The 15,824-nt window shown below is 42.4% G+C and overlaps 1 protein-coding gene and 1 long non-coding RNA gene across 14 annotated transcripts in view; both read left to right on the plus strand.

Annotated features, from left to right (window-relative positions):
- The window catches only part of MSRA (methionine sulfoxide reductase A), a 302,387-nt gene that overhangs the window by 238,498 nt on the left and 48,065 nt on the right, over positions 1 to 15,824 (plus strand). The gene's annotated exons all lie outside the window — the stretch shown is intronic.
- LOC104138999 (uncharacterized) lies at positions 1,354 to 7,812 on the plus strand. Its single transcript, XR_693026.2, has 3 exons — positions 1,354 to 1,679; positions 4,631 to 4,761; positions 7,342 to 7,812. It is a non-coding gene; the product is annotated as an uncharacterized lncRNA (long non-coding RNA).

Here is a 15,824-nt window from a genome sequence, read left to right on the forward strand (position 1 = left end):
AAAAGAAGGAATTTTATGCAGTACTAAAGTGTCCTTATTGTTACTCTCACTTTGTCCTTTTCTCCTCCCTCTCTTCTTTTCTTGGCTCCCTGGTTTAGCTAGACGCATACCTTTCGGCGAAGGAGGTAACATTTTCCAAAGCCCCTCGGTCGCTTAATAGGCTCAGTCCCAATAAAGTCAACAAAGTTCAGGCTCCTTGGTCACTTGGGGTATTTTGAATATGTTACTCTGAAAGCCAACGGGGCAATGACTGCCACGCGCTATGCCAATGTGCTGCATCTGGAGCTGTGCCACCGCGCTGTGTCGTGAAGCAGTGGCACAACCGTAACTGCCCGGGCAGAGCCAGCGTGTCTCCCTTTAAAAATACGACTGCAGTACAGCTGTGCACTCCCACTGAGGTGTGTGGGGACAGTATTAATTTAAATGCTTTAAATCCATCTGGATCTTCTTGGCTCTGTTTCTAGAAAAGCTCTTTTCTGGAGGCAGTCTACCTGGAGAATTCTGTTGAATTTGGGTAAATAATCCACTGGTATGTGCCGGTCAGAAAAGAAGGGTAAAGAAGTCCTAATTCATGAGATCTCTTCCTAACTGGCTGCGGCAAAAGGATTTCCAGGCATGCCCAGGGAGAAAGTGCAGAAAGTGGATGAATCACTGGCTTTGCCTAAATATGATAGAGGCAGTTTCTAAAGCTGTTGCATTGAATTTGTTTGGATATGTGTTGAGGAGTCGGCAGCAGACTGTCAGGTAGATTAATCTTGGCTTTTGTACATCCTATCTCGGAGTGTCATCCCATTGTCTCCCATGCGCTTTGCCTGTGAGTTTGACTGCAGCATTTTTAGCCCTGAATTTTGTATAGTTCTGATGAGGCTTATATGAACCAAATGCAATTTGACTGGCATCTCTGGAGCAAGCAATGTTTCAGTGAGTGACTGGAATTATTTTGTTGACTGTGTGTCACTAAAGAAGGGAGAACAAGATTTGTAATCTTAGCTATTAGTTTTCTTGGTTTTGGCTCACATAACCTTTTAAGCAACCTGTTTGGACTATATATAATGGAAGAGTGCAGCTTTATAACATTTCCAGACAGTAAAGAATTAAGTTGACTGCTTCTGGTGCCTATTCCCATGATCTTTATACTTCTGGAGCACCTTACTAGATCTACTCTGTTGGTGTGGAACAGCACAAAACAATGCTGCTCAGCAGGACTCAGCCTATCATCTGCACGTACACTAGATGAAGAGGTCTGGGTGCTGTGATGGTACATCATTTGCAAAAACTACTGACCCTTTGGCCCTCTGAGATGGCGCGTTTTAGAAATCGCCCCGGGAAACACTTCGTGTTGCGCCCGGCCGTTTTCAGACGATCGTTTGCTATCCTGTGTTGTGCGTGAGCAAAAACTCAGCCCATTTGTGTCAAGCAGGTCCTGACTAGATGCAGGAGAGGAGGAGAGGATCCGTGCGAGCCCGGCAGAGCACCGGACGCTACTCTCGGAGCCTGCTGGGGGCTAACGCAAGGAAGGGGCTGGTGAGCTCAAGCTCGCCGCCAGCCCTACTACGTGTGCCCTCTGGTCCCAGCAGCAGTGAGCACTCCTGGCATCCTTCCCCTGGAGCACAGCAGGTCTGGAGAAGCCCCTCTTTTTCCGAACCCTAGGAGCTCCACCTCTGCAAAGCCATTCCCAGGTTAGAATAGTGTTTAATGCTCCATATAGGTTTACATCGCTATGTCATTCTTCTCCTACGAATATTTTAGATAAAAGCCACGAGCTTTTCTCCTTCACGGGCAGCAATAGAAAAGGCAAGAGAGGTAAAAGCCAAGGGAGTAAGACAGCACTGGCATGAGAAAGGCTGCAATCAGGCTAGCATGAGATTGTATCAAATGTCTTGTAAAAGTTCTAATAATTAATTGTTTCTTAAACTGTGTAACCTATTTGTTTAATCTTTCTCCTGCATTTCTAAAGGAGTATATCATTTATTTTTCTTCATTCTTTTTTCCTTGTGAACCATATTTCTACACTTCATACTTGATTTAGTAACCATAGCAATGAAATAAATGCATTGTCTTCATTTACAATGGTGTCTAAATAGGTGCTCATCTCTGTGTAAGTCTTTTAACAAGGGATAGTTCCCTACCACTATAATAGGAAGGCTATGGGCTATATTATTGAAATGTTTCTTACTTTGATTTCTAGACATCAAGCCCAAAAATGTCTGAAAGAGGGGCATGGCTTTTCCTTCATGATTTGAAAATGCATTTGTTTCTATTCTATTTCACAAGAATATATCTAGAAATAGATAATCAGAACTTCCTATGGGTATTTTTTTCCGTATAGAGAGAGCATGATTAACATTTTAACATTCCAGATACACAGAGATGCATTAGTACTTTTTATTTGCTTACACTACCCTCACATTACCAGTAACCCTTGAGATTCTGTAGGGAAAAAAAAGTATACTGACTTTTTTCCCTAACAGAGGAAGACTATACTCATGTACTTGGACAGTTCTTACAGGGATAGATGTAAAACTGTGTTCATTTCTTAAGGATAAAAAGAAAAGCTGTAGAAGCAAAAAAGAAAAAAAAAAAACAAGCCCAAAGTCTTTTTTTGGTTTTAACAGAGAGCTTTTGCAACTGGGTGACAGATATGTGACTCCTTTTAGCAGATTCACCGCTTGTATATTAATTCTCTTTATCATAGCCTTACGTGAACATAATTTAGCCATTTTCTGGAAATCAGGCATGGATTTCCTTACATTTATGCTACGGTCACGCCATAGCCTCGCATCACCGGTAGCTCTTTAAAAAAAAATTCTGTGATCTTAGCATCCCCACATTTGAGCAGCAGTTTCCAGCTGCTCTCTTTTGTTTGGATCATATGGCACCATAAGAGAATGCCATGGTGGATTTGCACGGAAATGGTTGCATATCTTTTGTGCATCGCACTCGCTTCGTACCTCTGCCACAAGCAAGAAATGCTGAACTGGTGCCAACACCAAATCCTACTCAGATGAATGCAGACTTCATGTTGCTACAGGTAGCACTCTGTGAGTATCTCTTGGATGGAGTAGTTATAGCTACTATAGCTACTTTAAATTTAAATCTTTCAGCTCCAGGCATATTCTTTAAAAGAAAAGGGCTGTTATCCTTTTCCCTTATATAGCCTCAATTTCCAGGAAGCAGAGATTGGAAAGGATTTGAGCAGCCAGCAAATTAGAGACCTAAATTAGATTTCACTGAAAATTTTGCACAGAAATATTTCTTGATCAAAAATGTGTTTTTAACTAAAGGAAGTTTTCTCCTGGGAATAAATTTTATATCTTTTTGGTGTTGAACCCCCTGCCAAGACACATTTGAGGTTGTTGATTGCTGCATATATATATGTTTCTATATGTTGACATATATGTCTGTGTGTATGTGCTATATAAACAGCCCTTTCTTGCATTTTTTGCTATTTTTAATGAAAGTTAAAAAATGAGTGGGGTAAGAACAGGGGAAAATGCTACATTGCCATTTTATTTGATTTTTTGTGAGGAAGGAAAGATGTTTTCTAGCAACTCTGCTCTTAACTGTAGGTTTTAGTTGCTGGCCATTGCCCGAGTGTTACAAATACCTGATTAAAAAAACCCAGCTGCTGACTTTGGACTTTTTAATTCTGTGTATCTCTAACAGGGTAAATCAGGATAAAATCTGGCAAGTGCGTAGCATGGCTAGCAGCAGGATAGGTAATTTATGCATTCCCTGGGGTTCTCAGGGAGTCTGAAAATTGAAAATGAAGCTTAGCCCTGTGTCCTAGTAACGCCACTTCTGTATCACCTGCCCATATGTTGCTTAAACTGCTGTCACCTCTGTCATCACTGGGGTTTGAGCTTTTACTGCTTCTGCTAAAGCCATGTGCCCTAGCAGGGCGCTGTATACTCTTTGCATTTTAGGCACAGAGGGGGGACTCGTAACGTGGGGAGCAGGGGGTTGCCTTAAGTCTCCTTAAAGGAGGTAGACATGCACTGTCTCCCTCTGCAAGAAAATCCTTTTATCTTGTGAAAATCTTCTTAAATACTATTTCTAGGTCTTGCAGTACCAGTTTTGATGACAGTGAAGGTAGTTCCTGCAAAAGGGTAGTGAGTTTTCGGCTTTTGATTTTTGGAGGGATGTGGGATGGAGTAAGGTAGAGCATGGTAGGCTTTTTCTCTAGATTGCAGTAAAACAGATATGAAGCCCAGGGGTGGGCAGACCCCTGAACCCTAAATAATAATAAGAGTATAATATTCTGGTGATGATCACTCCTTTCTTTTATGTATGTCTCAAGGATCGAGTGAATAGAGTGGTTATGGGAAAATAAAGCGTTCATCCTGTCTCAGCAGAAAATTCACAGGCTCCTTTCCTATAGAAAATTGTTGTCCTCAGTAATTCTTTTCTTTTCCTGCCATCTTCCTTCTTCCTTCATCCCCCTCCTCCCTTCTTTGCCCCTTAGGAAACAACTTTGCCAGCTATAAATGTCACGGGGTGTCATCCAGGCAGGGTAGCTGCGCTCTTCAAAGCCCTGAAGTTGTACTTTTTTGTTTGTTTTCACATCTGGGAAGAAAAGATTCCCCTGATATCTGTTTTCAACTTCTTTTTTACTTACATGTTAAAAAAGGAAGACGTCTTGCTTTCCTTTTACGCTAAGGACACCAGTTTGGCTAGACCTTGAAACAGTGCTCGAAATAGCGCGTTGCCCTTCTCTGAAGCGCCTTCCTGTTCTCTCTTCCTCTCAGCATTAAAGAACTGGTAAGTAAGAAACATAAGGGATGCATTTTCTGCATTAGAGGTGACAACATGAGCTGGGGGATTCTGAGTTCTGACAAACCTTTTCAATTTTTTTTTTTTTAAAGATAATTTCGAACCTCTGCAATTCCTGAAGAGACAAGCAAATACACTTGTTCTTAGGCAATGTTTTCTGTCTTATCCACTAGGACCTTGAAATAGGGTCCTGAAATAGGCAGATGTTCATGACAATGTCCAGTGTTTTGTCAACGCAATAGTTAGATAGTTCCGGTGTTATTATGAATTATTGCTTCAGTGGGCCAACACAAAATACAAAGAATACAGAACTGGAACTGATTTCTTATGTCTTCAAAGCTCAGTCTTATGTTATCACAAACAATATCATATCATCTGTTCCTTTTACTATAAATGATCAGACTTTATTTAAAAATGCATCCTTTCCCCTGAATATCTTCCACAGGTGAATCTATTGAAGGACAGCTCTATAATCCCCATTGATTTCTTAGGAAATCAGATCGTTATTTCCAAAGTATGGAAATATGTGACGTACAGCACTTCACTCTTCAGTCATTCAAAGATTCGGAGCAGCCCAGGAGTATTTCTGTGGGCTTTTTCAGAAAGAAGCCAAAACTCATCATTTCAGGAGCTCCTCGTGGAACGTCTAATCCTTTTGTAGCAATAATTTCCCTCATATAGGAGCCCCCAACATTGCTAACATTCTACAGCAATGATTCTCAACAAACTTGAGGAGGAAAATTCAGGTGGGATTCAGCATATTTGTTTCCTTAGAAGAAATAGCAGTTATACCTGCTCATCCAAAAGCTACAAGGCAGGTCAAAATATTTCCTGGTGGCACATGAGAATGCTGAACCAGGAATCACTGACCAACACTATGTAGAAAAAGAAATGGATATATTCAGATATCTCCAGCTGCAATGATCAGCACTGTAGGAAGGTCTGAATGTGACTGTGTTACCACACAGGACTTGACCTAACAGCACGGAGCCTGAAATAGCTACTAGTTCTTTGGTGTACATTTCTTTCACATATTCTTCTTTCCAGGGTCCTTCAAAAGCCTTGACCTGGGTAATTTTTGTCATCTCAGACTTCCTTTGATATATGCTCCTTCCCAGTCTACCTCTAGTTTCCTTTCGTGCAATATCTAGTTTATTAACCATGGTCCAGCTTTATAAAATCTGATTATGCATCTTTTGAAATGTTTACCTCTTTAACTGGGGTGCTAGGAAAGGACATCTATGGTGAGGTGCAGTATCTGCTTTAAACACTTGCATGTACGTGTCTGCTGGTAGGTGGCTACCTGCGCACTGTTGTCTGAGCTACTGGCATAATCAGTAGCGATCCATCAACTTCCCACTTTCGTTGCAGGCATCTAGAGTAATTTGATACACTTCATGCTTCCAGTCAGACCTGGTCCAGATGGATCCACATCTCTTTCTGGTTTTGTATCGTGTTTGTCTGGTGCATATGGCTGCCTCGGGTATCTCAGATTGCAAAGATGTCCATATCTACACTGCTGAACTGAGCCCCTAATCTGTACAATCAGCAGAGACTACAGAGCCATTTCCGTGACCAGATGTAGATGTCTACTTTATGGCTAGTACAATGGCTCCCGTGTCCCATTGATTAGGTCTCTGTTGACTTCGAGTTTAGACCTAATGTCTAAGCTAAACCTAGTTAGACACTCAATGTGCATGTAGACACATACATGTAGAGACCTAGATGTAAGTGTTTTAGTCTTAAACTGAATTCTACCCTTAGGATCAAATGATCCACTCTAGATTAATTGTCTAGTGTCATTTGAGGTGTCCTGACATATCCGTCCTGGCCTGAGCAGCCTGTCCAGCTAGGTGCAGATCTCCAGGAGATGGTCTGTCAATACATGCCAAGCTATGCAGATGGTAGGATGCTCTAGGGCATCTCAAATGGCATTGAATGTCAATGTGTGGGTAACTGAATTGAGTCCACATAGATACTTAAATATAGGAGTTTGAGCCTGATGCTGGATGTCACTTCTAGTTTTCTAGAAAGATATCCTCTTAGGTGTTATGTAGGAGAGTAAGATAATTTAGTCTACAAATGTGAAGCATATGTCAGTGCCGTACATGATAACATTCCTGAGACTCCCCAGTTTCCTCGGGACATTTATGGAACTCATTTTGGAGGCAGCTTCTTTTCATGAGCAGAGTTTGATCCCAATCATCTTTATATACACAACGTTAAGCTTTTCATTTGCCTCATTAACTGTTGCTTTAAAATTCAGATGGTCAAGTACTGATGAAGTACCAAGCTTTGGGAGAGACCATATCCTCATGCACCAAATTCACCAGCATTTTTGATTTTATAAATTGTCAGTAATTTCTCTATATGCCCAAATCAAATTTTCCTTTTGCCAGAGAAAACCTGTAATAGCTGAAAACAAATATCCATTTAAAACCAATAATTCTAAAGTCTTGGATTTCAACTTATGTGGTTAAAGGAACCTACGTTGACATAACAATTTTCTTTCTTAATATGCTGTAGAAATACCTACTATTGCAAGTATATGCTACTTCTATTTTACAGTGCACATTCACCGTGATCCTGACATTTTGTTTACTTACTATTATGTGAAAGAACCCAATGAAGAAAATGGTACTGGGATTGAGTTCCATAAAAATAGGCACTTACTGCCGTTTTAGATTCCCTGGGGTGTCCACCCGTGCCCTGAAAAGCTGCTCCAGAAGGTGGGTCTCCTTTAGGTCTTGTATCCTCTCTGTTAGCCCCGTGCTGATGTCTTGAACGCTGTAGGGGCATCTGAAATAGCATTAGATGCCTGTGTTCAGGCAACAGAATCTTATCCTGGACAAACTGTCTGCCTGTTTTCACTTGGGAAGGATCCGGGAACAAAATTTTACTTAGTAACTGTGTCAGTGGTTGCCTTCTGCTGTCCACGGAGAAGTTACTGATAATTCTCATAAAGTTTAGGCTTATATCCCTGGATGCTATTGTTCAGGTACTGAATTCTAACATAAGTTGTTTAAAAGAAACCAGATATTTTCCTGATATGACCATCTATTTGGTGTATTTTCCATGAAGATATTATATGCCCATAATAGACAATGGTCTATGTGGGATCTAATGGAAGAAGATGATCAGCAGAGAAACCTGGGTTAAAAAGTGGTCCTTATAGTTAAAATTTTGGCACACAACTGCTGTCTCTGCTATCTGGCCTTTGACTGAACAATTATATTCATTGATTGATATGTTTTCTTTAAAACTCATGCATCACAGCCACTCAGGACTGCAAGCATAAAGCATGTATCAGTCATTCTAGGAACCCTTTTCTACCGGGCTTGAAAATGCCACTGTCCTACAGATTTACAGAATATTGCAGACCTGTGACACTTCTTTCTTCAAATAAATTTCAGTTGCAGGGTTTGTTCATTGCTTTCTAATTAAGAAAATGTTATGGAAGACATATGATTTCATTAACTAAAATTATCCCAGAAGATATGATACTATAAATGGGTTTATAAAAGCCCAGTTATGGGCAAGATCTCTTTATGGGGAGTATATATGTTAGAATCAAAGAAGCAAAAAAAAAAAAAACCCAATTGGATGTGTGCTCTGTGCAGTTTCACAAAGGGTGAACAAATCAAGGGTGTAGGTTTTAATAATACCCAGTGGAAAATGAAAAAGAAGTAATGGGATAGAGTTAAGCCTTTTATTTCTAAGTCAGTAATACTCTCTGCAGTTAGGATAATAGTACAAAGTCATTGCAATCTAGAATTTGTGTTGCAGGTTATACCTATTACATGCTTGTTCTAACCTTGACATAGTGTGAAGCTGTTGTCTTTCTGAGAACATATTGGTGTAGCACATTACTAAAGAAATAAAATGTTTTCCTTCTTCTATCATCACTTTTCTACCAGCTATATAAAGAGCTAGATGCACTAGCTTTTCCATACAGTTTTCTCCTCTGTTCAGTTTTGCTACTGAGAGAGGCAAAGTCTGCCCTTGTTGTGATCCGGTATAGCCAGTATTCCTACTTCTATGATTAGTATCATGATTGAGAATATTCCTCCCATTTGTATCAATTGGTATGGTGCTTCAGAGTAATAAAAATGCAAACAGATTACAAGAACAAAACATTTCTGAAGGTAGATGATGGGATAACCAGGCTGCCTCTGCAGAGGTTCTTGCAGAACTACCTTCTCATCTCAGAAGCTGACTATTTTGAGGTTCAAGACTATTGGTGTAATCCAGCCGCTAAAAATCACTAATGGTTGTTCAAACTTTTTAAAATTTCATGAAAGCCATCTTCCCAAGTAACACACCACATCTTATGCATTCTTAACAAATCCATAGTTTTATGCATGTCGTAATATTCATATTGATAAGCTCTTGAGGAAACCCTAGGGTTGCCATAGCTCTCAGGCTACCACACAATGATTTTCAGTTAATGAGAATTTGTGTTTCCTGGCTTTGCAGAATTTGAAGCCAGTCTCCTGGAAACCAGAGGATGCAACCTCCCATTCTGGGAATACTTCTGTTCCAGAAGGGTATTTGGTTTGAATTTGAAGTCCACATTTCCCTTGGCAGTTTATTGCAGTGGCTACTCATCTTACACTGGGGCAAGTGGAAGTTGCCTAATTGCACTTGTCTGGCTTTTAGCACTCTTTTATAATGTTTTGTCTCAATAAAGGTTTTTAAATACTGTACTCAAAATAATCTTTTATCCTCATTACTGAAAGGAGAAACATATCTTTCTTTTAAGACATATTCTCCCACCCTGAAATTAGTACTGAAGCTCCTTCCACCATCCCCAGTTTTTTAACATCCTTTAAAAATGTGGTTGCCAGCAGTGGATTAAATATTCCAATGTTAGTCTCAATGCTGCAGTAAATGAAGGTCAAATCATCCTCTGCTCCTAGTCTTCTGTACTAACATCCATGGATTGCATTAGTGCTCTTCATCACAGCATCGTAATGGGAGTACTCATCATAGTACTAAGCTGTTTGGTTTCTGTGACCCCTAAATTACTTTCAGATGCTGTTTTCCATTATGTAACCCTTTGTTCTCTCTGTTCCTGTGTTCCTTCTTCTTAACTGAAGGCAAAGTTATATGTCTATATCAAAATACAGTTTCGGTGACTGAATCTAATGTACTAAGGAATCCAGTCTGATTTTATGACTGCCTCACTCTCCTTAATACTTATTCTGATGTCACACTTTGTGTCATTCACAAACGATCTCAGCAATGATTTCAAATTTATTTTGAGCTCACATAAGAAAATATTTAATGGTGCTAAGACATAGCCTTTGAAAGGTAATGCAACATGTAAGAGAGGCCTCAAACAGGTTAGTGGTCAGCATGGCGCAGTGAAACCCTGCTTTGCCTTCAGCTGAAGAAAATGGAAGCTTTTTAAGGGCAAAAATGGGGCAAATGCCTAACTTAGGCAGCTGGTCTCTCCACGTTCCCTCTGTAGCTCACGAAGAGAGAAGGGCTTCTCCAAAGGTGAGCACAGAATAGGAGGCTGACTTGGGTCTACAGAACTGCCTTTGGTCTCGGTAGACTGCTGAAGGATGTCAGCTATCTCCAGTGCCTGAAGCTGAGGGGTGTGAATTACTACTTTCCCGCAGCTCATAATAATCTTGACTCTTTATGACTCTGTAATTTGAGGTGCCAAGTGCCTATGCAATTCCCTCAATAAATAACGTAAAGAACTTGCATTAACATCTTAACTTTCAGGAGCCATTTTAGGCATTAAAGTAGCGACAGTGCCAACATTTCACAAGCAGCCCTAACACTTCCGCTGCCTGTATTTGTTTTACACTGATCTTTAATTTCCTGATTAAATACAGGTTTCCAAATTACACAATATGCTGTATGCACATTTTCTACATTCTTAGAAAATGTATAGCATGGTATATGCAAAACAATACAGTGTTCCTGGGTAGTCTTCTGCATGTACAGTATTAGAGAATAATGGTGTGCATCTGATGAAATACCCAGTTCTCCTGCCTTTTTTCATATAAATTAACTATGTATCTAATTGCCTCATCTGCCAGTCTGTAATTTGCATGTGTTCACAGGTATATTGCTTTTGTATTTAACTGCTTCATTTCCATGCACTGTATGCAAAAAGGGGTTGTAAAGTTCTGTGTCGTACAATGCTGCTTGCTAAAATATTAAAATACATACCTTGGAGAGAAGATCAGTTAATGCTGATCAAGCTCATGTCAAACAGAGTAAGTATACTATGAAGAAATACTACCCACCCTTCTAAAAACAGTATTATAGAGGGTTATATGAAATGAGAGATAGTAGCTAACGGTAGAATCACCTCATAAACCAAATTCTCCTTCTACAAATAACTTTGTTAAATTCGGGGGAGTCAAGACCAGAATCAAATCTCTGAAAGCTCAAAGGAAAGTCTTGTCATGTGCAGCATCTAGGGAGGCAGAGATAAGTGTGCAGGTGCAACTCTAGTTATGGCATTTCCTGATTTTGTTGATTGCTTAATTGTAACGTTCTCAATACACTTGTTTCAGAGTGGAATTTCTTAAATGAACACCACTCAGAGCTCATTAGCACCCACAGATATACAGCAGCCAGCATTATCATGGTTAAAAAAATACCAGGAGGAAGCATCAAGGCTGGAAATGATCCTGTATGAAAACTTGAACTCAGATTTGGGATTTGGAGTGTTTGATCAGCTGTTCCATATTGTCTGTTGTGGTAAGCTACAAAGCCAAATGTGACTGCTCTTCCATAATGCTTCTTCTGCGTTGCAGGATGGGAGGATTTTGGGAGTGCATTCAAAACCAGTTTATTCTCCTCTTTATTATTTACGTATAGGAAGGTTGGGGTTAGGCCAGGGTTAATGGCTGACACTGGAATGACCCTGCAGGTATTTTCTCAGGAGAGCTTAGCTCCGTGTTATCCTTCATTGTCCTCCCTGAGCAGTGTGTCTAGCCTCAATCTACCCAACTATCCTGCACCAAGATGAGCCAGGATCCTTCCTTAGAGGACTCTGGTCCTTTTTGCTGCAAGGATAGAAAGAATTTGTAGGCATCCAGCTCTCAGCCTTACTGACACAGTGCTATGGGTGTGTGCTTGGGGATGTCTGAAATGGCTTGTTAGATGCAGCCTTTGGTGTCCTCGGCATGGGAAAACATTGCCCGGGCATAGGCTTGGGCACTGAGCAGCCGTCTTCCCGCTTGTTCGTACAGTCCTGGGCAAAGTTATGGCCTTGGTGAACTATCCAGACGCTGTCCAAGCACACTTTGGGAGCTAGCACATGCCAGAGACCGATCCCAAAAGGCAGTTTGGATGCCACTACCCTGCGCTGGAGCATAGGAGAGTGTGGAGACGGCTGGACCCTGCCAGCTGGCCTTGGTGGCCTGGTTAGTTGAGCAGCAGAGGTGTAAACTTGCAGTCTGAGTGAAGTTCTGGTCTAGAGTGTCCATCATTTATGGTAGGATCCATCGCAGCTACTTTTAGCCGTCTCAAAGCGAGATAGCTCATCTAAGCTCCTGAACCGGGTGCCTGCGGGAGCTGCGGAAAGCGAGGCTCCTCCTAAGGGTGCTTCATCCCACGTAGTTACCAATTTGGGAAAGACAGACAGCGTGTGACTAACACTCTCCCTTTGCCGCGGGGCGAGTGTCGATGTCTACGGTAGGCCAGACACCTACTTTCAGGAGCTAAAGACGCACCGAGAAAATGCAACAAGAGTGCGAAAGTTGGGGCGGCGGCTGTTGGCTCGGCGCGGACCGTCACCCCTCCGCAACGAGCAGCGCGCGACTCGTACGACTTCTAGCCCTTCGCGTGGGATACAAGTAGCGCAAAGGCTGTAAAGCCGCCTGCGCCGGGTTTAGCTCGGGAACGAGCGGCGGACGCGCCCAAAGGGCCGGCGGCGCGTCCGCGCGAATTCACTTCCGCTCCCTTCTCTGATAACTTGCCTCCAAAAAGTGCTGATCGGAAGAAGGAAACTTTCAGCTAATTGCCGTCATCTTTTCTCCCTCCTCCCCCTGCCTTTTTCCCTGAGCTCCGACTACTGTTCTTAATTTCCTGACCAGCTTGCACCCCTCCCCCGCGCCTCTCCGAGCATCTGCGGCCGCTTCAAATTGAGCCGCGCTACCTGCTGCTCCGACTTTCGAACATACCCTACCAGTTGGCTTGCCAAACAGCGCGCTGCCAGCCATCTGCCATCCGAAGCAGAATTTACATTGTTTCATCTTAAAATAACGCCTTCGGAATATCAAGTAACTCTCCAGCATCGGGGTTTTTTCGAACTGCAAATCGGCCAGGATTAAAAGCAAAATACCAAATGTGCCTCCGAAAGGGGAAGGGTCGGGGGGTGGTTGGAGAGGTAAAGTTTTTAAGTTGCTGTTTACCTGATCGGTACTGAGACGGTAGCACCGGTTATGTTAACCTGGAGGACGCGATCCACTTAACACGGCAGCGATTTCGCGCTTGTAGGTAAGGTGGACCAGAGGGAATTGGAGCTGGTTTCTTCTCCTCGCTCTGGTATGCCACCCTTTTTCTTGAGTCAAATGCTCTCGGGGCCTCAGTTTGTCTTAAAATGGGTATAGGAGCGAACCCATAACTCTTCAAAATTTCTTGGAATATTCTGGCTTTGGGTCTGCAATTTTGGAGTACAGTTTTCATTACTGCAACACTTAACTGTCAGTAGATGAGGCAAGTGCAGTCAGACTATTAAGTCAGTTGAGCTCTGATGTGACCAACTCCTCAATCCCATTTGTTAAGAGAAAAAATAATAAATTTCCTAAAATGGTGCAACACATTCTGCTGTTTGATATGAAACACTTCTAGTCATGAGGCTGTAGGATATATTTCAGTTACAAATAATGTCAGGCAGCTGACGCTTCTTTTGAACTTAAAAAAATACCACCCACCGTACACCTATAATGAAGATCTCTGTAGGTAATGTTGACTTAGAACACTTACTAAATAAAAGAGGAATCTGACTGACTGATCAAGGTCCCTCTATTCCTATAATATAAAACATAACACTGGCCTGTGTATTTCTACTTTTAAAACTCCATCAGCATATCCAACCTATTGGAGCTATTGGCCTATTATGAAAGGCAATAAAAAAGAAAGGGGTGCAAATATCACCAACAGACCTTAACTTGGATAACTCTCTTCTGCAAATCTTCAGCACGGTTCTAAAATCTCTTGAGCCCTAAAAAATGATTTAGTATGATGGTTTCTTTTAGGCAATCTGCTGCAAACGTCCATGTCTCTGAAGAAGTTGTGCATAGTGCAGATGCATCTAACTTACAGTGACAAATCCACTTGCATTTGTGTGTTTAGTATAGGAAAGTGGAGTAACTGAAGTGGATTGAGGGCTAGCTGAATGGCAGGGCTCAGGGGGTTATGATCAGTGGCGCAGAGCCTAGTTGGAGGCCTGTAGCTAGCGGTGTCCCCCAGGGGTTAGTACTGGGTCCAGTCTTGTTCAATGTATTCACTGATGACCTGATTGAAGGGACAGAGTGCACCCCCAGCAAGCTTACTGATGATACTAAACTGGGAGAAGTAGCTGATATGCCAGAGGGCTGTGCTGCCTTTCAGAGGGACCTTGACAGGCTGGAGAGACGAGCAGAGAGGAACCTCCTGAAGTTCAACAAAGGCAAGTGTAGGGTCCCGCACCTGGGGAGAAATAACCCCAGGCACCAGGACAGGCTGGGGGCTGACCTGCTGGAAAGCAGCTCTGCAGAGAAGGACCTGGGAGTGCTGGTGGACAACAAGTTGACCATGAGCCAGCAAAGCGCCCTTGTGGCCAAGAAGGCCAATGGCACCCTGGGGTGCCTTAGGCAGAGGCACCTGTTGCCAGCAGGTGGAGGGAGGTGATCCTGCCCCTCTCCTCCGCCCTGGGGAGGCCACACCTGGAGTACTGTGTCCAGTTCTGGGCTCCCCAAGACAAGAGAGACATGGCACTCCTGGAGAGAGTCCAGCGGAGGGCTACAAAGATGATGAGGGGACTGGAGCACCTCTCCTGGGAAGAAAGACTGCAAGAGCTGGGCCTGTTCAGCCTGGAGAAGAGAAGACTGAGAGGCGATCAATGTCTACAAGTATCTGAAGGGAGGGTGTCAAGAGGATGGGGCCAGACTCTTCTCCGTGGTGCCCAGCGACAGGACAAGAGGTAACAGGCACAACCTGAAACACAGGAAGGTCCATCTGAACATGAGGACAAACTTCTTTCCTGTGAGGGTGACAGAGCACTGGAAGAGGTTGCCCAGAGAGGCTGCGGAGTCTCCTTCTCTGGAGATATTCAAAACCCGCCTGGACACGATCCTGTGCAATATGCTCTAGGCGACCCTGGTTGAGCAGGGGGGTTGGACTAGATGATCTCCTGAGGTCCCTTCCAGGCTTAGCCATTCTGTGATTCTGTGATTCTGTGTAGACATATGGACACAGACTATATACAAATGCATTGAAATGTCAGACCACTAGGTGAATTTGCAAAGCATTTAATTCCTAGTTAAGGGGAAAATGGCTGCATATGTCAACATAGAGTACAGTAGCATTCTTTTCATCTTCCAGGATGGATATATCTCTGGGAAAAGTATATTTGGAACTGTATCTGCCAGTTAATAGCAAGTAATTCCTTCAAATGGAATTACTGAAATGGAAAACCTGACAGGTCTGCATCTAGACCCAAAACAGCAACTAACAGTTAGACTGCTTATTAGAGGAGCCTAAAACAGGCTGAATATGGAGAAAAACATCTTTCCAGCAGCATCTCCTCCAGGATCCGTAAACTGAAATGGAGCATATGTCTTGGGCCAGAGTCCTGTGCACAGAAGCATATGAGTTTGATTATTTAGGCACTCAGAGTGAGATTACTCTTACCTTGCTTTGGCTGTCCAGAATTTATGGCCTTAGCCTAAATTTGCCATGTAGGTTCCCTCCATTATCAATGGAAAGAGATAAGTGCCTCTAGGGAACAATTTAACCATCTTAGTATAGATCTGAAGTCAGCATATTTCATTGGTGATTTTTTCCACCTCTTTCTCTTTACTGAACCTTGAGAATTA

This window comes from Struthio camelus, chromosome 3 (genome assembly GCF_040807025.1).
Source record: "Struthio camelus isolate bStrCam1 chromosome 3, bStrCam1.hap1, whole genome shotgun sequence".
NCBI lineage: Eukaryota > Metazoa > Chordata > Aves > Struthioniformes > Struthionidae > Struthio > Struthio camelus.